General features: G+C 38.8%; 1 protein-coding gene across 1 annotated transcript in view; it reads left to right on the plus strand.

Annotated features, from left to right (window-relative positions):
- MOB2 (MOB kinase activator 2) overlaps nt 1–25,431 on the plus strand; it is a 131,275-nt gene that overhangs the window by 12,947 nt on the left and 92,897 nt on the right. The window lies entirely within an intron of this gene.

The following is a 25,431-nucleotide window of genomic DNA, read 5'->3' on the forward strand; positions in this document are numbered from 1 at the left end:
ACAAATATTATTTTGAAGTGACAGCCAGCCAGAAACATGAAACTGTTAATATTTTTTATTCTCATTTTGGATTTGCTTTTCTGCACTGTGTTTTTGGGGTCTAGGAGTAAAATGACTACGTGACTGTCAGAGCAGGCGCTATCTCAGGCATTTGAAGGAAGAATGAGTTCTCCAATATGCTCTTGTTACAGAATCAAATTGAGAAGAACTTTAACTTTAGGTTTCAAATAAATACTTGTTGTGCTTCATCATGTGGAAAAGCAACAGCAAGCTCAAAAATAAAGGGAGAATCAAGGCACAAGTGGCTTTTACAAGGCACTAGCTAGTGTACTTGGACAATAAACATTTTTGATGTCTTGCATAACAATAGAAGGTGGGAACACTAATAGGAAGAATTAGTGTGCACAACGTATGGTTACGCTGCAGGTTTTAAACTGTGTAATTCACTGAGGTTAAATACAACAATTCTGTAAAGATTAACCATATTAGCAAGAGTATCAGCAGTTGTACTAGCTAGGATAATATTGGTTTTAGTCCATGCATCAAAGCTGCGCACTTAGAGCTGAGAAAAGATTTCTCTTGTGATACATAGTTGGCAATTAGCTGTGTTCTGAGAGATTTATGGAGCCTTCTGAATCACTCTGGTGTTGTACATCGTCAGAAATTGAATATTGGGCTTGCTAGGCTATGGTTTTGTATTATGCATGGTGCTGTGATGCGGCGGTAGATATCCAGAATGTATTTACTTAATGGCACAGTAAAGGTTAGTCTCTTCTACTTGCAGTCTTCTTACAACTTACAGGAAGTTGAAATACTTGATAAAAATCTAGTCTTTACAGAGGGACTAAAATTAAAACTATCTTTTAAAATGCTCATAGTGCTTATTTCTAATGCCTGTTTCTTTTTACAGAAGTACTAAATGTGTTAGTGATTCTCTTTTAAGCTTAAAAAAACAGTGGAAGATACCAGTGGAATGCTTTTGCTACTGTTTTTGAGGTCTGTGTTTTGTGTGTTTGCACATCTGTGATATCTGTGCAGAAAGGTGAAGAAATTGATCTGTCTTCCTTAAGTTTTTTGGACTAAAATGAATAGTGTCCAACTTATTTTTTTCATGGATTCAGTTATCTTGTTAGAATGCTTCATCCTTGCATTCATTTAGAGGCCCTGACTTACAGCATCTGGTTCCTAAGTATGCTGAAGTCATTCTATTGTATTTACTGTTCCCTATTGTTGAAATGTCACCTTTGAGACTTTGACTGTTATTACATGTATGTTATCATTTTCAGTCGTTGTAATGATTAATGCAATGATAATGACAGAAAGACAAATTGTTTTTTGGGAGTTAAGATTTAAAATATTACAGAATTAGAAATATCCCAGGATGTTAATATTGAATCACTGTGGCATGCTTCTCTTTATTATTAGTTGTTGAGAGTTGAAAATACATCAGCTTTTTCTTTCCTGCCACAGAGAGAAGAGAGAATTAAGAGCCTATAACATGTTTAAGAATAAAATATAAATTTGGAAACAGGGTCACCTGGTTATGCACGCAAGTTGTGGTACTGTTCTGCCATGCTTCTTCTCATCTGTGGTTGCTTGCTTTTCTGTTATAGTGCTTTTCCAAAAACGAATATCTACTTAGATTGAGGATGTGTTTGCAGAGATGCCAGATGGTACGTTGACCTTTGTCTTCTCCACTTGAATCTGTAGCACTTCCCGAACAGTTTAAATACTTAAAATTCGCATTCTCCTCCTGAGTATTCAGAGCTGAAGCTTTATAATAAACTTTTGTCAGAATTTGAAGGGTTGATTTCAGTCTACAGTCATTTTCTGTGGTTTTCTTTTTTATTATAATTCTAATGTTTAAGCAGAGTTTGCTATTTACAATTCTTCACTAAGAAATGCTTTAGCATCTGGAAACATAGAACAAAAAGGTTATGGATTGAAGGTGCTTTTCTTAGATGTAATTGCTACTTAGAATTGTTTAAAGAGTAATGTAGATATCCTCCCTTTCAAAAGGGGAGGATCCTTGATGGAATGTTGGTTTTGGTTTCAGTAGGTGCATATTTTATTTTTTGTGTTTTTTTGTGTGTGTGCAAGGAAGATCTAAGCATGTGATCTAATTATACATTGTAATTTTAAAGCTTTGTGGTTGGTATGTGCTAGGTTACTAATCCCGCCTGTCTTTTATGTACTATTAATGGAGGAGAAGTTTTGTTCAGGAGACATAAATAGTATGTAAGTAGATGAAGAAAATGTGATTCTGCTGGGTACTGCAAAGAGTAATATGTAACAAAGCAAGCTCAAACTGCTGAGTTGGATGTTACCTCCGATTTGCTGGTATCAGGCTGGGAATAAATCAGGTTTGTGTAGTGGTAGGAAATGATGTTTTTATATTCCACAGAACTGGACTTCTGGAAATCTGCTGTTCTTCCGTGGCTTCGTCCTTCAGGTGGTTTTAAATCTTGCAAAACCATTGTGTACACTAACGTATGTATGGGTTTTATGAGAATTTGGGTAGGATTAGCTAACTTGGTTCAGAATATAACTATTAACTATGAGCGTCCAAAATCCATTTTATACTGCAGCCCTTTGCAGTGAGATCTCTTTTTCTTCAAAATACAATAGAACTTGTTTAGGTATTGTATTCTCCAAAGTCTCTTGGGAAGATAAAGTGCTTTATCTTGCAATTAAGATCTTTGGAGGAATGACCTCATCATATACCAAGGGAGCAAATGAGGCTATAGCAGTATCTCTTCTGAATCTTTATTACGGAAGGCTGCACAGATCTTACAAATGCTGTGTCTCCTTCATCCTTTTTCTTCTAGCAAGTCTAAATTTACCAAAACAAGTCAGTGAAGAAGTTGCTGATAAATTTTTTGGATGATTTTGAGTTCAGCTCACAAATAGGAGAGAAAAGGGAGGTGGGGGGGCAGGGGGAAATTCTAAAAACTAGAGCGAGTTCTTCCTCTGATACAAACAAGTTGCTGCCACAGTGTAACCTCCATGATAGTCTTCAGTGGGATACATTTTGTCAAAGGAAAAGTTACATTACCTGGCTACTTTTGGCATGGCTACTTCAAAGAAGGGGATGCAGTTTTCACAAGGGAGAACTACTGCTTTTCTATTGCACCAGTTTCTTCTGTCAGTAAGTTCACCAAGGACATAGGTGTTTTTTCTCACAATACAGTGCAATATTAAAGAGCACAGCTGATGTATGCATGAACTATAAGCCTTTCTAAAGACTTATCTTTAAAAAGAAGTTGGTTTTTTATGTTTATCTTGGTTACATTATAGTTGTGGGCATTCTCAGTGTTTTAGGTGCTACAGTAATTTGTGTTCTTAAGTTGAAGTGACTGTACATACCCACAGTAGCCTCTGGCTGCTTTGGTTCTCATTACTGTACCTGTGATGGAGATAATTTTTGCCCAGTTTCTGACAGGCAAATACTCATTTCTTTTGTGTGCATCGCTGTAGTAGCTTCTTTGTAGCTTGATATTACAAGAACAAAAGAAAGCTAGGGACCTTAGTGAGAATGTTAGGGAGGGATTAACAGAGCCTTGTAGCTATGGAGTTAAGCTGGGCTTCTGTTTTCACTGCCAGTGACATCTTGATTTATGCATACTGGGGATGTTTTTAAACACAAAAGCAATAGGAAATAAGACAGACTGCTTGTGTTTCCTGCGGGGCTGCTTGGCTTTGCCTTCCGGTTAGACAGCATTTGGAGCATCATCTTGTCATTCCTTCCACTAAGTTTTGTTTATTTGCTTTGCCAGTTACAAGCTCAGACCTCTATGTCTCTCTCCTCCCATTTCCCAAATTTTCCTTGAAGATGTATGTTGGGAATGTGCATACAAAAAAAAATCTGCTCGCATCCTGTTTTCAAACTGTTATTTCATTCAGCCTTGCACTCCTGAGAATGTGGTTTGAAGGATGTCTTGTGCTTGGATCTGACTGAATGCTAACGAGGTGTGTACTTTATTAAATAGCATAAGAGTTTAGCAGCCAGCAAGATAACTTTAATTTATGAATGTGTAGCACTTAGAAGTATCCAGTCATAATGCAAATATTACATTGCCTAAATTGTTTGTCTTGTATCCCTTTCTCTTCTCGGGATATATGTTAAGAAAGAAAGTAGGCTGATAGTGCTTTGCATATTCAAGCTGTCACTGTGAAACACAGTAACCATCAATGAATTTGTGCAAATATAAAACCTAGCAGCAACCTGGAACAGAAATATAAATTTCTCTATTCTTCCTGTTGTTGGTTATTTCAGTTGTGCATATTGCCAAGGTAAGCTGGCCTGTAAAGCTGAGAAGAGTTAGCCATGCTGTCAGTGTAACTAGTGTGAAAACAAGCATTCTTACATTACCAAGCACTTCTGAGTGGTCTATTGCTGATAGGTGACATTGTTTGTGATTCTAATAGTGTAACAGCCTATTGTTGACATTCTGAAATATTTTAGTATTTCAACATTTGTTGACTAAAAATACGTTCATATATTTTTGATTATGGATTTGATACAAAAGCAGAATGACTGATAGTAATGAAGTAGTACAGAAGGATTTTTCACACTGTATCAAAGGAGTTCTACTAGGAAGATGACTGGAATTAACCCCTAGCCTTGTCTCAGTGATCTTTGGTATTAAATAGCTAATACAAGCTACTGATTAGGATCTTCCTACTCAGAGAAGTACATTTTCATCTCCTTTTATAGACTACTGTAAAACAACCTGTTAACTTTTTGTTACCATATTGATAAAAAGTGCTTTAATCTATGTAAAAAGCATGCGAGCATGGAAGCTTTCCTGATCCTTTGAAGTGTTTTTTTTTTGCTACTGCTAAAGGGAGTTTTCCTATAATGCAGTAGTATGGAAGTATGGATTTCACCATCTGACCTTTTTGTGGTGTTTGTCACTCATTTTCATTACTGTACCTAGAATTTGTACTGCATACCTGAGAAGCTGTAGTCTCGTCTTTTTAAGATAGTCTGAAATTTAGGTGATTTTTTCTTTGGTGTTTGAGGTTGAATATACTGAAATCAATTTCAAATTTATAATGCTGTGTAGTTTTTTTGTTTATTTTCCTTAATTGTTTTTCCTGTTTATCCCATTGAGACTATTTTTCACCCTTACTTAGGAGAAGTGGTGCTAATATTTGTCACATAATGAATAAATCTGCTTTGGAAAGTTCCTCTCCCTAATTCCATCTTTAAAGTCTTTGTTATGGTTCTAATTAGTAGACATTAGCATATGTATCAAAATGCAGAATGTTCAAGTACTTATTTGGAAAATTAAATGCTAGGTTTAGCTAATCATTCTGTATCATTTGGATTTATATTGAACAAAAACATTAGCACACTGAATTATGAGAACTATAAAATCATGGCACAAAATCAACAGCAATAAAAGCCCATCTTATGCATGGCTCTTGTAGCATCCATGCTGCTCTTTGTGACTAAGACTGGTGAAGGTAGCTGGAATTAACAGCATGGATTTGGAAATATAAAAGCATTGAAATGTTCCTAGGGTATTGAGAAGGAGGAGACAGTAGATGCACCTCTTGTGGTAAAACAAATACCCCTTTACTTTAGTTTTGATGATGTGCCACCCAACAGATGTGTTGGTACAGTCTGTAATACCTATTGGTGTCAGTAGGCATCAGCAGTGGTGAGCTCTGGCAGTGCTGGGAACTGCCCCTGATTGCTGCTGCTGTGGTGCTGGAGGAAGTGTTTAAAGGAAGAAAAGTGCCTTTGCTTCTGATCATACAGTACAATCAGGTGACAGCCACCCTGCTGACCCTGCTCTGGTAAATAGAAAAGTACTGGAACAATTGCAGAAGTAAAAGCAGTTTTCAGTTACCATTCCCAGATACATTTAATTGCTGCAAATCTCATGAGAGTTTGGGATGATGGGTTGTATATATGTTTTTTTCTTAGGAAGTGCTAATTGGACTGACAGGATTTAACAGATGCTGTACCACACTTTCCATAAATGTATTTTTTTTAGCTGAGATCTAGCCATTCTAATCTGATTGTAATTGTTGGAGCAGTAGTTTGTATGTCAACTTACTTTCATTGAAAATGGACTAGATCTCTTTTACATCTAAGTGGCTTTGCTACAACAGTAAAGTGAATGCATTTTAGACACTACTTTTTGTTCTGTTACTCTCCATAGTAATAGTCAACAAAAAGCTAACTTGTGTGTTTCTCTTGCTGTTTTTTCTGCTGATGTAACATTTCCCAGCTGGGATACAATATATCTTGAGCACAGGAATGGATTCCCTTTGTGGCTACTGAAATGTAATCTTTTGGTAAAGGACCAATTTCAATAAACAAAGCATCTAGCCTGATGCCTAATGCAGCTTTTACCCATGAAATTCTGCTCGCTGAATATGTGGCTGTAGAAGAGCAGTGTCCTCCCTCTCTGTGCCACAGATGGCAAATTGGTGCTGGTCAGGGAACAAAGAGAAGTTATCAAGCAGGATGTGTGTTGCTTGCTATCTATTGCCCCATGCTCCCAGCCAGACACTTTGTGATGCGAAAATCCAGCATACAACTTAAAAATCAAAACAACACTTTGCTAATATAAAATGACATGAAGTTCTCAACTAAAATCAATTATACCATAAGGTTCTAAATTCACTTCCATTGCCAGCTATACTTTGTTTTGTGTGACTCACTGAAGATGACTATAATTTTCTTCAACCTGAAGTTACCTAGCTGCTTTTCAGAGTGTATTCACCCTTCTGACAGACCAACTCTGTTCTCTCTTAAATCTTCTGGCTTTGTTTGCTTTTTACAGGACCATTTGTAATCATAGGGTGTAATAGGCAAGTGTATCGATACACTTGCTACAGGACCAAGAATGCTGCGCTCAGCCTGAATGCTTCAGAGGTCCCTGGTGTATTGTGAAATGCAGCCACTAGGTTTATCAGGACCAGCTGTTCTTGTTCTGTGGACAGATCCATCTGGGCTGGAGGGAGGGAGCTGGTGGCTTTTTAGAGATTAACTGGTGACAGTTTTGCCTGAGAAGTGTACCAAGTTTTAGCAGAGCTATTGTAACAGAACTATGAGGTGAAAAGGGACAGGTGAGGAAAACCTGAGCCCTACTGATCTTTGTGTCAGAAGAAGCCTTCAGGATTTGGTTATCTGCATGTGGGTCTAATTGCAGCCTTGATTAGAGGAGTGCCTAATGCTTCCTACTTGCTGTGAAGATCTGGCTGAGCTGTTTCAGACATTTAGACTTGCAAGGGCTAGATGAGGAGTCAGAGCAGCTGTGTCCTTATGCAGGCAAGAGAGAGCTGTCTAGTTTATTGGATTACCTCTTGTCAGATCATGGTCATGCATGCTTTTTAAATCCCTCAGGGCACAGAGGGAGTGCCGTAGAAGGGACGGCTTATTTTAGGTAAACTGATTAAGACCACAGCCCACTTCTACTTTGCCTTTTCTGCTGAGAAATGTTGGAATGTTTCATGAGAGAGTAGTGTGAAATGTTCATGTTGAGTTTTTTGTGGATAGAAGCTGTGTGGCAAGTATGAGCTGGACAGAGGGTCTGCAGCAGCTTCGTTAATTTCTTCACCTTTTGTTTAACTTCAGGAAGTGGTGGATGAGTGGATTTCTCTCCCTCAAAGAGGAAGGTTTCCTCGCTTTTACAGCTTAGACCCTCCTGATGCAGCACTGGCTGGTCTGGGAAGTGTGGGAATAATAGACGTGTTGGGATTGTAAGTTAAATTTAGTGGCCGTTCAGGAAAAACATCCTCTCCGGAGGAAAACATGCAATGTTTGAATGGCTCAGTAGTTCTGAGACAACTCTGTGCTGCAAATAAAAACCTGTCCTCTGCATATACTGTAATAGAGATAGCTTTACGTCTAGAGTTTGGCAACTGATACCACTGAGTTCTTAATCGTAAGAGCAAACGGGTACATGCTTGGAAATGTTTTTAAGTAGTGCTTTTCACTCCCTCAGAACACAGTTGTGTGTGTAAAGATTGATTTTTAGACTGTGGTACCACTGGGATAGAGGAGGATAACATTTTTCTACATTAGCTCTGTCACTATCAGAATAGTGCTGCTTGGTCAGATTATCATCTTACTCAGATTATCATCTTTCAGAGGCTATGATAACGAATCATAATTTGTAAAAGATAAGAATAAATTCACTATGATAGTGAATACTCCCAGATGTAAGCATAAAACTGTAGAGTTTCAGAAGCTGCTTGAGATCAGTTTATAGAAGGTTACTAGTGAGGAGACTGGTAGCACTTAGATGATAATTTCATTAAACAAAGAATTCATTAACAACTTAGTTTGAACAACTGATCTACGTGGATTTAAGTTCTTTAAAAGTGCCATATTCAACTATCTCACCTGTTTTCTAGAATGAAGGCTTTAAAAGGTCCTCTAGCTTAATTGTAAACTTTGAGGGCTTTTTCCTTCCTCCTTGCTGTGCTGTGCTCTACCCAGTGCAATTGGGAACGTTTTATAATGGTAATGAACTTGGCAAGGGAAGAGCCCTTTGCCTGCTGCCAGAGTAAAGCAAACAAACAAATCATGAAAACAAAAGTGGATCCCTCCCAGTCCCCTTCACGGGTTTCACGGAGTGGCTGGCACCACTGACCATACTGGTGGAAGGGTGGAATGTCCTGCCGTGCATTCCACGCAGATGGCCTGGAACCCAGCCACCCCAGCAAAGCAGAAAATACCATGTCCTCAGCCATGCCGCTTGTGATTTAATTGGAAGCGGAGCTGACTTAAAAAGAAGCGCATTATTAATTAGCACTGTTTTTCTGTGTTTCCAAAAATTACACAACAGTTCTGCTCTCCTGACTATTGGCTCTGACCTTTAGTTTGCTCAGGAGAAGCTGAATTTCTCTGCCAGACAAATTTTAGCAGAACTTCATCTTAAAGACAGTGTCTTTTCTTGTTGGGGCACCTTGCTTCTCAAAGTCTTAGTATCTCCATCTGAACTAAGCAGAGGCATCACCTAAAGAATAGTTTTTCCAGTAGTCACCTGTTCTGCTTCTCACCAATATATTGGCTTGCTTTCAAGGATGGTGGAATGGTGCTTCTTGTGTAGTAAATACCTGTGCTGCTCCTGGGGCGCATTAGAGACAGCTAACTGTGCTTCCAAATTGGTTTGTATTTATAGCTGTGATGATCGATACTAACTCCTGATAAAATACTCAGATCCCAGTTTGGAGTTTCTCACTGCGATTTTCTGAAGAAAGTTGTATTCACTTCTTAGTTAAGATTGACTGCAGAAGAAATGTGCTGATTCTTGCAGGACCATTTGAGTATATCTTGCTTATAGCTGTCTATACCACTGTGTACAATAACAGCTTTGTGTCATTAATCAAATCTGCAGGTAGCTTGAGAGAGGAATGGCTCCTTTCAGATAGCCTGTGTATTGTTTGAGTCACCATTAAGGAAGCAAAACACTGTAACCTTAATTGAAGGATGCAATAATGGTGCTTTGTAGTTATTTAGCAGGCAAAATCTGACGCCATTAAGGAAGTAGAACACCCTGTCCTTAATTGAAGAGTACGCTAATGATGTTTTGTAGACATTTAATGGGCAAAGTCTTGATTAGTGTCATGTATTGTTTTAAAATCTGGAGAAGGAATTAAGTAATGTTTATGTAATTAAATAACTTCAGGAAGAATGTGAGGAAAACTACATCACCTAATTCTTCAGCGTTGTTGTTACGCTGTCAAGTGCTGGCTGGTAGTGTAATGTTTCCTGATATTCAGTAAGAAATGGTTCCTCACAGCTGACAGAAGTGTAAAGCTGGTCTATGGCTTACATTAGAAACATAGAATAATTAAGACTTCCAGGGTCATCAAGTCTAACCATCAACCTGTCAACACCATGCCCACTGAGCTGTGCTCCTCAGTGCCACATCTACAGGTTTCTTGAACATCTTCAGGGACAGTACCACTTTGCTGCGCAGCCTGTTCCCAGTGTTTGACTATTCTTTCAGAGAAGAAATTCTTCCTAATATCCAAATGGAACCTGCCCTGGTTCAGCTTGAGGCCATTCCATCTCTACCTATTGCTAGTTCTCTGGAAGAAGAGACTGAACCCCACCTTGTTGCAGCCTTCCTTCAAGTATTTGTGAAGAGCAATAAGGTCTCCCCAAGCTTCCTCTTCTCCAGACTGAACAATCCCAGTTCCCTCAGCTGCTTCATATAAAGGGTCTGGAGCACAGATTTTGAGTGTTGTTGCCCTCCTTTGAACACTCTCCAGCACCTCAATGTCTCTTCTGTAGCAAGGGGCCCAAAACTCAGCATGGTGTTTCAGTTGCAGCTTCACCAGTGCTGAGCACAGGAGAATGAGCCCTAGTCCTGCTGGCTGTGTTATTTCTGATACAGGGCAGGATTTGGTCAGTGGCCTTCTTGGTCACTTGGGCATACTGCTGGTTCAAGTTCAGCTGGATCTTCTTCACTGCCAGCTCATTTTATGGCATGCGGGGATGGCCAGCTCCTGTGCATTTAAGATTTTCTTCTTGAGGAATGTCCAGCTTTTCTGGACCCACTAAGTGCTTAATGGCTGGGAAGACAATGCTGTTTAGAAAAGTAGGTTCTAGTAGTCTATTTCCTTTAAATTATTTAAAGAATGCTATGCAGTTCTTTATATTAGAATAACAAAGTGTAAGTCAGTTTGTCTTGCCGGAAGTCGGTGGGAGTTTAAGGCCAGTGCTACCAAGACAGCCACAGAAAGCCTTGGGAAGCAGGGATACCCTCACTCATGCTACTGTGTGTATGTCCCAGGTGCAAGGATGCAGTGGGAAAGGTTCACCTCTCCAATATTTTTTGGCTTGCAGGATTGCATGGTGGCCTGATTCATTGATTTGCAGGGACTGTGCAGCTGTGGAACAATGGACTTGTAAGCTGGAGGAATGCCCTTTTGGTAAAGCAACTGTTGAATGTGTGACTTCTGTGGCCCTACCTGAGCTTGATCCAATTTTGAGTACCACAGCATGGATCTTTTGGAAATCTTGGCACTGAACTGGAGTGCTTTCAGGGGCACGTGTATGCAGTGCAATTGCCACTGCATTATTTTCGCAGTGGAAATGAAAATGCAAATAAGTATCCAAAATCTGTATGTTAGACTTTTTATAAGACTTTAATATGGTGCCTTTTCCAGTATTTTAATTATCACCTGAAGCTCTTAAACTCATTTGATATTTTACAAACCTAGAGACTCTTGCTTTTACATAAACATTTTAGTTGCACAAGTTTCATGCTGGTGTTGGCTATGGCTATGTTAGGCCTTTAATTTAACGTGAAATATCCTTTCCTCAGTTTACCATTGTTTTGAGGTACAAACAAGGGGACAATTTACTTTCCATTGCCAGATTAACTTACACTTAGCTGTCTTCTGCAAAGCTCTTTTCATTTTTTCTTCTGTATGTTTCACAATGTCTGCTTTTCTAAAATATCCAAAAGGTGTTTACTAAAGCCAAATTAATGCTGGTTAATTATAAGGGAAACTTATTACCTGGAGCCTTCTGTTCTAATATCACCTTCCTGCTAACTACAGTTAGAAGAAAAAAAAAAAATAGTCCCTTGAAAAGGGCAGCAGTATTAGCAAGTCGTGTAGCTTTTCCACTGCTCTCAGCATCCTGCTCAGTTTCCCAGAGGCAAACCTAAAAGTACGCAGTGCATTGTGTCACAAATTGCTGTGTCTTCATTAGCCGGCGATCTTCCCTGGGATTTGTAGTTGTGCTGCACTGAATCTATCAAACAATGGATTTTAATAACCTTAGTTTAGCCATTCTTCCCAACAGTGTATCAGTTTATTTCTGCCCAGGTTGCTTGGAGCAGCACCTGTGCACCTATGCCACCAAGCCTCTCTGGGACTAACCGTCAGAGTTCTTTGAGAAGGACCCAGTGGCATGGCACAGCAGCTGATGCTTCCAGCTGTGCTGGCACCCACTGGGCAGAGGAACTGCTGCCAGTGTGGGTCTGTCTGCCTGCTTCAGGCCACCAGCAGTAGGGTGTTTGATCACTTCAAGGGTATTCTCAAGGAGGAGAGATCTTTCAGTTTTTTCCATGGTGATGTAGCAAGCGTTCTCTGCTCTTTTTTAGAACAGATAGACCTCTCATCTTTGCTTTTTAAGACTACAAGAAAAAGAACAATGCATAAAACCAAATGTAACCATACTTATATTTATTTACAACTCCTCTTCATAGCTCTGTGACACTTTTGACTCTTATTCTCGCCTCCCTTTTATCTCTTTATTGTGTTGTTCACATCTCTTTAAACTGAAAGAGGGGAGATTTAAATTGGATGTCAGAGGGAAGGTTTTCACTGAGAGGCTGATGAGGTGCTGGAACAATTTGCCCAGAGAGATTATGGTTTCTCCTTCCTTGGAAGTTTTCAAAGCCAGCTTTGATGCGGCCCTGGGCAACCTGACCTAGTACCTGATCTAGTGGTTGGCAGCCCTGCCTGTTGCGGAGGGATTGGAACTTGAAGATCCTTGAGGTTCCTTCCAAGCCATTCTATAATTTGATAATCCATAAAGCTGGAGCTTACATGACAGCACTGCCACATCAGTCTGCCGTGCTGCGGAAAGCATGCATCCTGAGGATCTATAATATTCCATTCAATTAAGAGCTGGGAAGCATTTGTGCACAAGTGTGCGCATGTATTTGAGAGAGCATACTTTGCTCTGACATATGCCATAGTTTTCAATAGTCTTCTATAATAAAACATCTGTTCATTTACTGACAAACTAAGGTTCTGAATTCTTGAAATAAGTCTTCTGTGAATAAGAAAGAGGAGGAATCCAGAACGATATTTTCGTCAAGGTTTTGTTATAAAAATGTGTATTAAAAACAACAACAACAAAGTAACATCAAATATGAAAGGTTTGGGAGTGGCTTTTAATTCTGAAATGCAGGTTCCTTCTTTTAACCATGCTCTTAAATAACTGAAAAAGGGAGGGGAGTGGTAGTAGAATTTGTGCAGAGCAATATCTCGTATTGGAAGTGCACAGTCTCCAGAGAAGTTTCCAAAGCTACTTGGGCCGTCAGATAAAGAAATGAGCAAGTGAGACATGGAGTAATATTGTTGAAATGAATAATGGCTTTTTTTACATTTTTACACAGACTGATTATTTTTTCATGTCCCAATCCCTAGTTGTTGTTCTGTTGCTTTTAAGTATTGTAATACCTAAGGTCTGCAGAATACTAGGAAAGAGAAACTGGGAAGGTGTTGGCATGCTCCCTGACTTGTAGAGGAGGAAATATGTACGAAGAGGACTTGACAATTGATGGCATGTCTGCTGGAAAAAATACTGAATAAGAAAAGGTAATGAAATATTTTTAGATCATTGGATAGTATTTAAATACCTTGTTCAGCATAAAGTAACAGTGACAAAGTTTGTTCCTGGAAGTTGCTGAATTTTCAGTCTTAGAGCCTGAATCAAGTACAAAGCAAGTGTCTAATGGATGGCAAAAAATGCAATCTGTGTTTGATTATGTTGAACATGACCACTAGACTGATCATAGAGAAATGAATGTGAAAAGGTAGTTAAATTTCCAACCTGACTCCTTGAAAGACATTTCTAAAGAGGATGGTTAAAATACTTTTAAACTTGCTCCTTCCTTATACTTCTGGAGAGAGAATATCTGTACTGTTTTAAATACTCTTTTTAGAAAGTGAGCTGTTCTTGGTGTGGCAAACTGGATTATTGATTTTTGACAAGCTAGGTGACTGTAGGTGCATCCCTCCATTACCTTTTGTCTTTCCTACCTCTGAAATGGATAACTGTCGTATAAGTCTGGGAGATCTTCAATGAAATTAATAAAATGAGACTTGGATACGGTTATGCCCTTGAGAATACTTAGTCTGCATCTTACTAAGCTGGTAAGAGGGTTGAAATTCTGGTGGTTATGATAAATCTCAATAAGGACAGGGACAAATTTGGTGTTTTGCTTTCCTATTCTCTCAGAATGGCTTTTTGATCAACAAGGCTCTGGTGCCAGAGAATGCAGTATGCTCTTACAGTTAGGGAATTCGTGGCACATGTCAGTCCAGTCTGTGGTAGAATAAACACAGAACAGGATGAAAGTCGGTGTTTTGCAGGCTAGAAAAGGCCATTGCCAAGCAACAATATTATAGCAAACAAGTGATCATGTTTCTTGCAGTAACTGTCTTTTTTTAACACAACTGTAATTCTGTCCTCTGCAAGATGAATATTGTTCAACTTCATAGCATGCCTTCCCTCCCCAGTTTAGGACTGGGCCATCTTGATTGCAGCTTGTTTTTGAAGGGCCAGTGTGGATATGCTTAATCTGTATGAACTTTACTCTTATCTGTTGATTTTGGAGAAACTTTGTGGGTGTTGGTTTCTTCAAATCTTGGTTACTCTATTGCTAAAAGACAGCCTTCCCTCCTTCCCTATCTTTCCTTTCATGATGACATGGTTATGACATTCGTTCTGCCACTGAGGAGAAGGCAATGTACTCTGACCTGATATAAACATACAGACCTGCAAATCAGAAGGTCATGAAACTAAACTGCCTTTTTCCCAAAGTTAGAGCTGGACTCAGGCTGGTTCATGAAAAGTAACCGCTAGCTTTTACTATTTGACATGCAAGTCATTTTGGATTTACCCTTGTCCCCTCCTAATTAGTATGTGGATTTTATTGATGATGAATCAAATTGAAAGTGGCTTTGTGGTTGATGCCTTTCTGCTAGTCTGAGCTACTGGAAAGATTTGCCTGTGAGTTGTTCCTTAGGGCTTCATTTTTAATATTTGTTCAGAAGGCAGGACTTAATGTCTGCAAGATGTACTTGAGAACATGCAGAAGACAGAAATCATTTCCTATTGCTACTTTGTATCGATGTTTGAGGTTTTTTACTTGTTCTGGATTAACTTAATAGACACCTATTTTGTGTTTTTTTTTTTCTGATCCATTCCATGCATCACTTAGTGCTACATCTAGAGAAACTGTAGGCAAAATGATCCTGGAGAGAGAACTGAAGCTTGTCTTCTAAACTTAGTGTACTCAAGCTGGCCCGGTGCTTCTACATGTTTTTTCTGTGAATGCCTATACCTACTTGCCAAGGCTGGTCAGGCATACCTATTCAGTGTACATAGTCATTCTCTTTCTAGAATTTGTGATTTTCAGAAGTACTTTGATAAGCCCCTTTCTGACAGAATGAGTTCAGTAAAAAAATTTATAATCAGCACAATGTGTCAAGATAAATCCAATCTGTATTTAAACAGGGGAGGGCAAGATAAGGCCTGAATTTTATTTATGCAAATACTGCCTGTGGAGAGAGAAGAAAGTTCTTTTACTCTTCTTAAATAAGATAATGAACACAGAGCAAAATCTACAGTGACAGCTGGTAGGACACCTAAGGGATGACTGATAACAGATTTACCTTTGTGGCAGCATGGGTGTGTAGACCAAAGAAGAAGTAGTCAACAGAAACTTTTCAGCTGCTAGCAAGAATCTTGCAAGTCAGCTCAAAAGTATATTTTAAAAATGTGTATTTTGTGCACCTTTTATACTCCATCTAACAAGTAAGTTTTTGCTATGGTATTAGTCTAATTTGCAGAAACAATACTGTATACAGTAATGAAGAATCCAAGCACTTTGGATTTCAGCGAAGAGAAGAATTAACAGCAAACCATTTGAAGAAATGAGCAGAAATTCCCATGCTATACAGATGTGTATGTGGGATTTCTGGAAAACTAGACTTATGCAAATGAACTGCAATTGACTTTTTTAAAACTACGGTGTGAAAGATGCTTATGTTTTGATTTACTGGGTAATAAGAAATAGCTGTTCTGTTGTGTACTATGCAATAACTGGTAGTGAGGATGATAGTTTGAAACATAATGATTCCAATTAGGCTTGGTTTGTTTATACACTAAAAAAAGGTAAGCAGGAGTTGGCAATAGAGATACTGTTGTATTTTGTTTCTAAGTTACCTTTGTAATGCTACCATGAATTTAAGACACATCTGGCATTACAATAAGCTGAATGAGTTCTGGCAGCATTTACAGTTGAAAGCTTGAAACAGTGTTTTGAGTACTTCACTTTTCAGGGTAGATAAATCTCCTCTTTACAGCACGTTTTCAAGGGAGCTTCTGAATAAGACGGTGATACAGCAGGTTTGTCAAAGGAGCATACTTTACCATCTTGGCCCTGTATATATGTATTTTTGCCTGGAATATCCCCAAGGCTGCAGCAGAGGGAAGGAAATGTGACACTCCCAGGTCCTGTGGCTTCAGTTTAGATTTCTATCTAAGTTGTTAGGCTTTAAGTTTCTTATCATCACTTTACAGGTAATGTGATAACAATGAACACATTTTGAGTAGTAATTTTTCCACGGTGGTCTGGGACATACTTCTCTAACAAGGGGAGTATATGGCAAACACCTTTTTTTAATTATTTTGAAGTCACTTTTGTTATCCTAAGAAAGCTTTAATTTTTAATACTCCGATTCAAAAAGCAACAACCTGCATCATTGTTATCAACTTCTAAATCTGCAGTGCATTAGCCTGTTAGATAACACATGGTTTAAAATGACTGAGCATTTTTAAGGTTGATTTCCCTCTGCTGTGGACTGCTGCCTCTTCTCAAACATTTCTTTTTGCAGTCCCCAAAAAGGTATTTCTTCAAAAGATTACGGTATCTAAAGAAACAGTTTCTTTCAGGATGGAGATTACTTCAGGACTGGAACTCTGAAAGAGGAAGACCACTACTGACAGTAAGAATCCAAGATACTAATTCATCTCTTCCTGACTTTTAGATGAATTGTACCTCGGTTTTTAAGTGTAAAACCACATTTCTGCATGTCATGTAAGAGCACCGCTTGTGTATGAGGTGCATCTCATTAGAATGTGAGATTTCAGCGAGATCTGAGACCTTCACAAAGTGGAAGCTCTTCTTTTGCCTTTTGCTTTGCTGCTGCTGCCCTGTCTTCAAGCTACCACACAGAGCCTTGTAGCTACTTAAGCTTACGAAGTTATAAATGGTATTCCTCAAAACAACCTTGGGAGGTGAATATTGTGTTTTCCAGACGTGCAGTGAGAGATGGGATGTGGTGTGCTTTTGGTCTCTTTGTGGGGAGGTGTCAGCTTTGATTTTTAAAAATGGGAGTACAAACATTAGTGAATATTTCCAAAGGAACATTATGTGGCCTCAAGCAATGAAGAATGCAAGTGCTTTTGGATTTCAGCTAAGTAGAAATTTAATGGCAAACCATTTGAAGAAACAAGCTGAAATTTTGGTGCTGTACAGATAGCCGTGAGTTTTCTGGAAGATTAGACTTGTACAAATAGATGGAACTTGACTTTTTTAAGCTGTATGGTCAAAAACACTTATAGTCAAGCAAATGAAGATGATATGTGTTTACACGCAGGATGTTGCTGCTTATATCACTAGTATCGTTCTGGAAGTTTAAAGTGAATGAGAGGAAGTGGAGGCCTTCCTGCATTAGTTTCTGTGGCTGCGTGAAGGGGCTCTGTAAACTGCAGCTGTGTTACGCAACTGATAAAAGTTATGTTAGGCTGGGGTAAGTCTCTTGAGATGTGAACCAATATACCTCTGTGCTGCATGCATCATGCTTAAATTTTTCTTAGCCTGGAAGTCAGAAGAGCAGTGATAAAGGCTGAGTGTGCTATTTGTCTATTTTTTTTTGCATGAAATACATTGCTTTCCCATGAAATGTATTTGTGCTGAACTATGTCCTTAAATCACCATTTTGGGAAAAGCTTCCTATGTAAGCTAACTACTAGTGCGAGAGTGAAAGGTCTGTGTGATGTGGGAGAATGAAGGGATTAATGAGAACCTTTAACATATCAGCGATGTATGCCCCTTCAGGTCTCTAGGCAAGAAAGGGATAAATACTAAGTTGGAAAGCATTTGATTTATTTGGGAAAAGCTTGGGATGCATGTGGTGTGGTAGAGGGAAGCTGTATTGCTCACCATCCTTGAAACGCACAAACTCCTGAATAAGGCTTGTGTTTGACTCAGGTATTTATAAACTGAATTGGTGAAATGTTAGTAAACAAAGTGTTAATCATGTTTATCTCTTCAGTGTTTCCTTTTCACAATATTACAGTGGTTTTAGTGAATGTTTCAGTTTACTCAGCTTAGTGTTACTAGTTTCTTTGTGAACTTGTAACTTTGTGTGATGCTTTCTAAATAAAGTCTGGGACTGTGATGAACTTCACTATAGGGCTGATGGATAATTTTGATTCTGATATGCTAGGCATATATATAAGGTACAAGTAGAAATGAAGACCATTTCTCTTTTGCTTTTGTAGGGGTGTGCTTTTGTACCATGTATAAACTAGAGGAAGTGTTTGCAGAGTTTGAAAAATGCTTTTTTAAATGTATGTGGACAAGAAGTATTGCTATGTAGATCAGTGAGAGCTTTTCAGGGACAGTGCAGCATGCCAGGTTTAATTACTTTGGCCTCTCTGTCTGATGTGGATCTTATTTTTTTGTTTTGAGTGATCATAATAATCAAATAGCTTTAGAATCAAATATTCCCTAATGATGTTAGGAAAAATAACAAAACAAAAAGACCTGGGTGAAAAATTGCTTGTTTCTTTGGGTATTTTCTTCTGAGAAAATAGTAGCTACTTCACATGGACTCAATTTTTCTTGTCACTGTATTCTACTGCAGGTGTGGTTATCCTAGATTAAGATGGGCGAAGCAGAACAGTATGGGTTGCTGGGAAGCCAGGAAGGGGAGCAGATTTACCTGTTATGCCAGCAGTGTTTAATATTGCGTGTACCGTGATAACTGGAAAGGAGTCCTCTCCTTTCTGTGCAGAATATGCTGAATTAGGTCATTCTCCTTTAAGGATATAATGCTGACATTGACAATTAGCCAAACATAGATGATTTTATGATGAGATAATGATTTCGTGTTTAATGTATTGTAATTAAAAAAAAAAAGTAAATCAGACATGAAAGGTAAGGCTGGCAGTTATACTACAAATGCTCACTCATTATAATGAAACATAAAATTCATCAGGAGAAGTGGAATTTGCAGAGTCCAGCCGCTTCCTAAGTGTAATTCTGTAGATAATGCAGGAGATAATTAATATAAATGTGCTTTCAAAAGAATGCTTAAATTTCCAGGTGCCTAGAAAGGCTGGACATCAAATTTTCCTTATTTATTGTAGCCTGCATGTTTACCTATTTTTTTCTTGGTTTTTTTTCCTGTTGATGTTTTTCTCAACTGTTTTATGCAGAGAACCTAAACACAAATTGCCTCTTATTTAAAAGGCTCTTTCAGGACTTGACCCTTCCCCACAGATGGTATCAGGTAGGGTGACTAAGGTGGATATCAGTTCTTTGGCTGGCTTTTAGTTTTCAGTTGTTTTAGCTGTGCAAGCATGGAAGTTCAAAACTAGTTTGCCAATTCAGCTGCATGTATTACAATTCTTCTCTAGCGCTGTGTGAAGACAATGTTCTAGAATGCTGGTCTTCTCAGGCTTCGGAGAACAAGATCTGTAAGGTCAGGTGGAATTAATATGCAAATTAAGATAAATATTTTCTTTCCATATGTTCATACATCCGCAGTGAATTTTAAAATAATTTCCATAACTGTTACTGTTATTTCCCTTTATTGCATCAGTACTACTTTCCTAGAAAGGGGCTGAAGCTACTGTTTAGTGATTACTCTAGAGACTTTTCTTTAGGAACCCACACACTGGTTGAGTATTTTAAACTCTAGTATTATGAGCAAAGGTCTGTTCTCTCCTTGACCTCTTCTGCTGAAGTGGCATTTGGTTCACATCTTCATCCTTTTTTTAGATGAGAGCTGCAGGCACAGTAAGTGTAACTGCACTTCGTGTGAAATCTCAGGCAAGGGCTGTCAGGATACTGGCTACAAAACTGTTTGATGACTTCAGTTATTAAATATATGAAAAGTATGTTGGGAAACATACAGAAAGACCAGTCAGGAGTCATGTAATCTGTCATTGCAGTTCACACTTCCAGCTTGGCTTCCTTTTAAACATAGAGGCCTACATGGATTAAAGGTCACAGTACATATTGCTGTCAGAGTGCATCATTACAGCAAACTGATTTATTTTGTTCTATGCCCTTGGTCACTATGGGTTGTAATTCTTATGAATGCTGAAGATGAATATACTTGTTTCTTCTTGTTATTGTAGGGTGAAATGGGCATTAATTTTTTTCTGTGGTTCCTAGCTTTTTTCAGAGTTCTTGTGCTCTGAGTGAATTATATGTGCAGAACATGCTTCTTGTAATAATACTGTTTGTATGTGGTGCTCTCTGCAGCCTAGCAGTGTGAGTTCAACCTTCTTTTCGTGAAGTTTTGCTCTTAACTATTTATGATGGAAAGAATATGCTGAAAAGTAGATTTAGAATATGTTTCCATTCATGGAAAAATTCTCTCCTGTGGTTCCTTGGGAATGTAATGAATTTTTATTCCTTGTAAATTTAAAAATTATACATCATTTACTGCTGGCCCTTTCATGTGACAGACACTTTTTGTGTGTATGTGGGCTAAGTAGTTCAGCAGGCATAACATCTCCCATGTGAAGAAACTTTTAACGTGGCAGTTGAAAAGGGATAAAGCATGGTGAAGCTGACAAGCAGAAAGATAACTGCAGTGACAAAGCATATAGGGAAAGCACTTTGGCCTTTTGGATAAATAATCTAGCTAAGATCCTTCTGGATTCTAAGGAAAATTGCTAGGAACATTCCTTATTCACTTCAATCTCACTAATAGTGACTTGGACTAGTTAGGTGTGTTGTTGCTTCTACTGCTGCATATATGACGCAGTCTGTCTACTCTTGAATGCATTGATTGATGCTGCAAGTGAAGTAACTCAAACAAGGAGCTTGTGTGCATGTGAGCACAGCCAAAGGGGTGTGGGGGCAAAAAGAGTTGATTCTGTTTAAAAAAAAAAAACCCAAAAAACAAAAAACAAAAACAAAAAAAAACCACCAGACACTTGAGTAGCCTTTTTGATGGGTTTATATGGGATCAGATAACTGTAGCTTTAAAACTTTTAGATTGCATGTTTAGACTGAGGCTTTGATTTTGTGATGGGAAATTACCAAAGCTTATTTTAAACAAGAGATTTTCACATGGCAATGGTGACTGCTATTACTTGCTATTTTTTCAAATCTTCCCTGTGTCAGTGTTAATGTACATATAGGCTTTTGACCTCCATCCAAAGCACAGTTTTTGTTGTCATTGATCTTGAACCTGGCCTGCGAACTATAAAATCTATGATAAGCTTTTATACTTTAGAGTAAAGACTGAAATAGGGTGCTTGTGTGTGGTGTGTGTTGTTGTGTTTTTTAAAAAGGCTTTGTAGTTTCACCTTAAAGACTACAGTATGGGAAGGTAAGGGAAATAGCTTCAGTTTATGTGCTGCTGATGTATATTTGATCTCTTCTGTGACTTTGTAAAAATCTATTCATAAATGTAATGTTTTGTTCCACTATACTGGGCTCTTTTTTAAGTAAGAGCCAGCAACAATGAAAAAGTACAGGGGGCTTTAGAGAAACTGCAAACATCTTCCTTGCAGTTAAGGGTTGCCTTATAGATATACAGCAAGGATGTGCTTTGAACAACCTGCAATGTTATTTTCTTTAAAACAGAAAGTCTGCCCTTCCCACTGAAGTGTTTCCTGAAGTGCAAGGTCATTTAATGTTGGAGCTAGCGTAGCTGAGAGAACAGGAAGAATAAAATATTCAGTATTATATAAAATAAGCACGTATTTCAGTGTGCAGGGGTTGTGTAACTTCCTCTCTAAGAAACAGAGTTGAAGGGTTCTGTGCAGTAAGGGGTCAGGGCTCTCCTCCTGGCCAGGTGAGTCATGAACTCTTCCATGCTTTCTGGATGAGATGGTTGCTGAGCTGTGCTCCTCTGCAGGTCAGGGCACTGCAGTGAGGCCAGCAGCATGGGATGATGGCAAGGAAAGGAGGCAACATGCAGCTATGGGAACTGACACACCATTTCTTCACGCTGACTTTGAAAATCTCAGCTGGAGATTTTGGGCTGAGACGCAGGCATTCTGGGCTTTGGGTCTCCAGAAAACAGGCAGGCTTCTTGAGTGGCGTCTCCTGTCAGGAGGGTCATGCTTACATCTTTTCTGGAGGCTTTGAGTTCAGCCAGTCCATGTTCCAAGAAAATGCGTTGTTCAGCCAAATTAATTTTATATTGCATAAAGTTCTCCACAGTCAGATTTTGTTCTGTATTTCAATCCTTAAGTTACACAGTTCTCAGGATGTTGTAAATGTCTTAATCTAAATGGGGCAGCTGAATTGAAAGTAGAAATGTTTATAGTGTAAGGTTTATTGTGTTAGAGAAAGTGATGTAGCTACTGTTAATAATCAATTAGTAATCATGACATAATAATTCAAAGGACTTAATATGGATATATGTTAAGTATCTTGGTTTTACTACACAAAAAAACTCATGACACTGTCACATGACTAGTACATTGCAGATGACAAAAGAAAATCTGTATATATTCAGGGGTTATTTTCAGTAACTGAACTTGCAAATAAAAACCATGCTTTTATGCAGTCCACTAAAAACATGAGGTACATGTGCAGTGCCTTAGGATCTATACAAGCTGACACGGTATTATAGTATGTCAACTTTTAAAACTATTTGTCGCCTTCATGGCCCTCATGGGGAAGAAGCAGCAAGAAAGAAATATGATAAAGTAGAGCCTGAGTAATGTGAAGGCTTACAGAGAAGACAGAATAATAAGGTATGTATGTATATGAAGCAGAAAATTAGGGTGGTTTAAGAGTTGCTGCAGTTTTTACATGCACAGCTCTTTTTCAGTAGAGGGCAGTGCTGGTTCACTTTCTTTTGAAGTTCAGAAGCTGCGTTGTCGCAGGCAAACTACGGTTATGCTGTGTTGTTCTAAATACTGACTTCAGGGATGTCTGAAAGTAGACCTTAAATTTAAAGTTTGTTGCTGATAAGTGATGGGAGAAGGTCTGGGAATAGCTGTCAGTACACCTGTGTCTGGCTAGGGTCAACATAGTGCAAGATTTAAATTCTGTTAGTGATTTGTCTGTTATCAGTGCCAGGATTATTGTGTTCTTTTGTTGACAATCCGTCAGCTGGGGCACTACAGCAGATCTGCCTGTGACCCTGCTTTCTTGCTGAAAGAACTGTAAGTCCAAAGCCAGGTAACAAGGTGAAAGCAAGACCTGCTCTATAGACTGCTGGATCTGCTATTTGCTGGTTCAATACTGCATGACTGTGATATGGACATAAAGTAAAAACAGCTTTTCATTTTATTAATCTCTCCCTGCTTGTTTTTCTGCTTCAGCAGAATGCGTTTAAAAGTCTATCTTACTGTGTGACTGATGACAAAGTAAATCTTAAATGCGTTAAGTCCTTTTTTCCTCTGAAGCCTATTGGTATATTACAAGTATCATCCACAAGGAGGAGCTTTAAGGCTCAGCGGCTGAGAATTTTTACCTTTTTTAACAAAAGAGCAACAGGACGAATGGATTTAGGGAATCTCTTAAAGCCGGGTATCAAATGACCACTTCATTGCTTTTCAGTAAAGTGGGCGGGCTTTAGAAAAATGCAACAGGATCAACAGATATTTTAGACTTCTTAACGTGAGTCTGAAAATAATGTTAGAGCATAGGAAGGACGGGGAAAAAATAGCTCCTTACTTACTTAGTCTTCTGGAATTGCTCCTTCTTTCCAAACTGATTTCAAAAGTAGGCAGAACTAGATGGGGGGGGGGGGGAGGGGGAAGCACTAGTAAAAGGCTTGCTATATCTTCATTTACTGGGAGGAGTGTTTTTTGAAGCAGTCCTACCCTAAAAGAAGAGGAGGAAACATTAGATAACAGCTATTCTGATAGATAAAAGAAAGGCAGAAAACATTTTCCTTTCTTTTGGGCAGCTAGCTCATTTTCCAAAAGATATGTATACCTCTTCTCTAAAAGAGAACTTTTTTTTCACTGTACTCGCTATGAGTTGTGTCTTGCTGAATTCTGGAAAAGTGCTACCTGTATTTCAGGCTGTACTTCAGTAATAAGCAGTAATGAGTTTTTGAGTGTCCTCACTGTTTTGCACAAGCATCTTGTTGGAATTCCCCTGCTGTTAATTATTGCTGGAATGGAATTCATCATCTGCTCATTGCGCTGCTGTTGGTAAGGTGATTCTGTGTATTCATGCACTAGCACAGACAAGTGTGGACATGAGTTGTGCAGACAAACTGGAAAAGAACTTTGCTAATGAGGGAGAAGAAGCAACAGATAACCGAACTCTTGAGGGTGTCTCCTGTCCAGCTTTTCTGCCTGAAGCTAGCCTTTTCTGATGATAACAGATGTTAAGTAATGTACTTTTACCAGATCTATCTGTGGCATGACTTGAAGAAGCAGTTCACTGAGTATTTATTACAAATATAATTTCTGTCAACTCTCTTCAGTAAACTCACATTACTCTCAGTGTGCTTGAAACAAGGGAATTGATTAGTGCTTTTTTGTGCACGATCTCAGTTGTCACTTTGTACTTGTCTTGGGGGGAGTTGTTAGAAGCTGTGAAACATATTCTGATAGAAAATTATTTGTATTGTTTCTTTATGCCTTGCAGGTAGCCTGCTAGTAAGTGAGAGACTGAAAAAAAAGTTATTTTTCCTTCTGTTGTTTAGGAGTTTCCCAAGGTTAACAAGTAGGCTCTTGAAGAACTTGGAACAGAAACTGCGTATCAGAAATCCACTTCTACCTATTTAAAATTGCTATCCCTTTATGATGGCCCTTATATCTCTCAAATTTTAGATGCAGAATATGGTATATGGCAAATGAAAACTTGTGGTTTTTTTTTTTCTTTTTAAGCTTAATTAAAATATGTTAAGGGGCTTTCAGGATGCCACCTCGTACTGATTCGAGGCTTTGCAGAGGGCGGTGGCTGAACCAATTTGTAGTGCTTCTGGACCATGCTGGATCTGCTGCAGATCCAAATGAAGAACTCTTTTAAACTTCAGTTTCTTTCAGATGCCAGCACTGTCTTGACATGTTTACAACTATAGTTGTTCTTTTTGTTCAACCTCTTATCTTTTTCCATGTATTCCTGCCATGCAGAAGTGTTTAAATGCCAGCCCATTGCTAGCTGAGTACATGCATTTGATGGTGTGGAAGATGGGGTAGGCAATTTGGATAGTTCTACGAAGAGCGTGGCGCTGTAATGAAGTGTTAGGTTAGATTTCTGAGCCACAATCTCAGAATAGAAATTTAACTTGTCTTGAAGGGGGGGGGGGGGAAGGGAGAGGGGGGATGGAGTGACATTGAAGTCACAGTGTCGTCTCTTCCCCCAGGGCCTGCCCCCAGTCTTGACAGACATGTGCTGACAGGTAACGACACGTGATGACAAGTGACGCGTCGAAAGATGACATGTGACGACACGTGATGACATGGGCCGCGGCGCGTGA

Source organism: Numida meleagris, chromosome 6 (genome assembly GCF_002078875.1).
Source record: "Numida meleagris isolate 19003 breed g44 Domestic line chromosome 6, NumMel1.0, whole genome shotgun sequence".
NCBI classification, from domain to species: Eukaryota; Metazoa; Chordata; class Aves; order Galliformes; family Numididae; genus Numida; species Numida meleagris.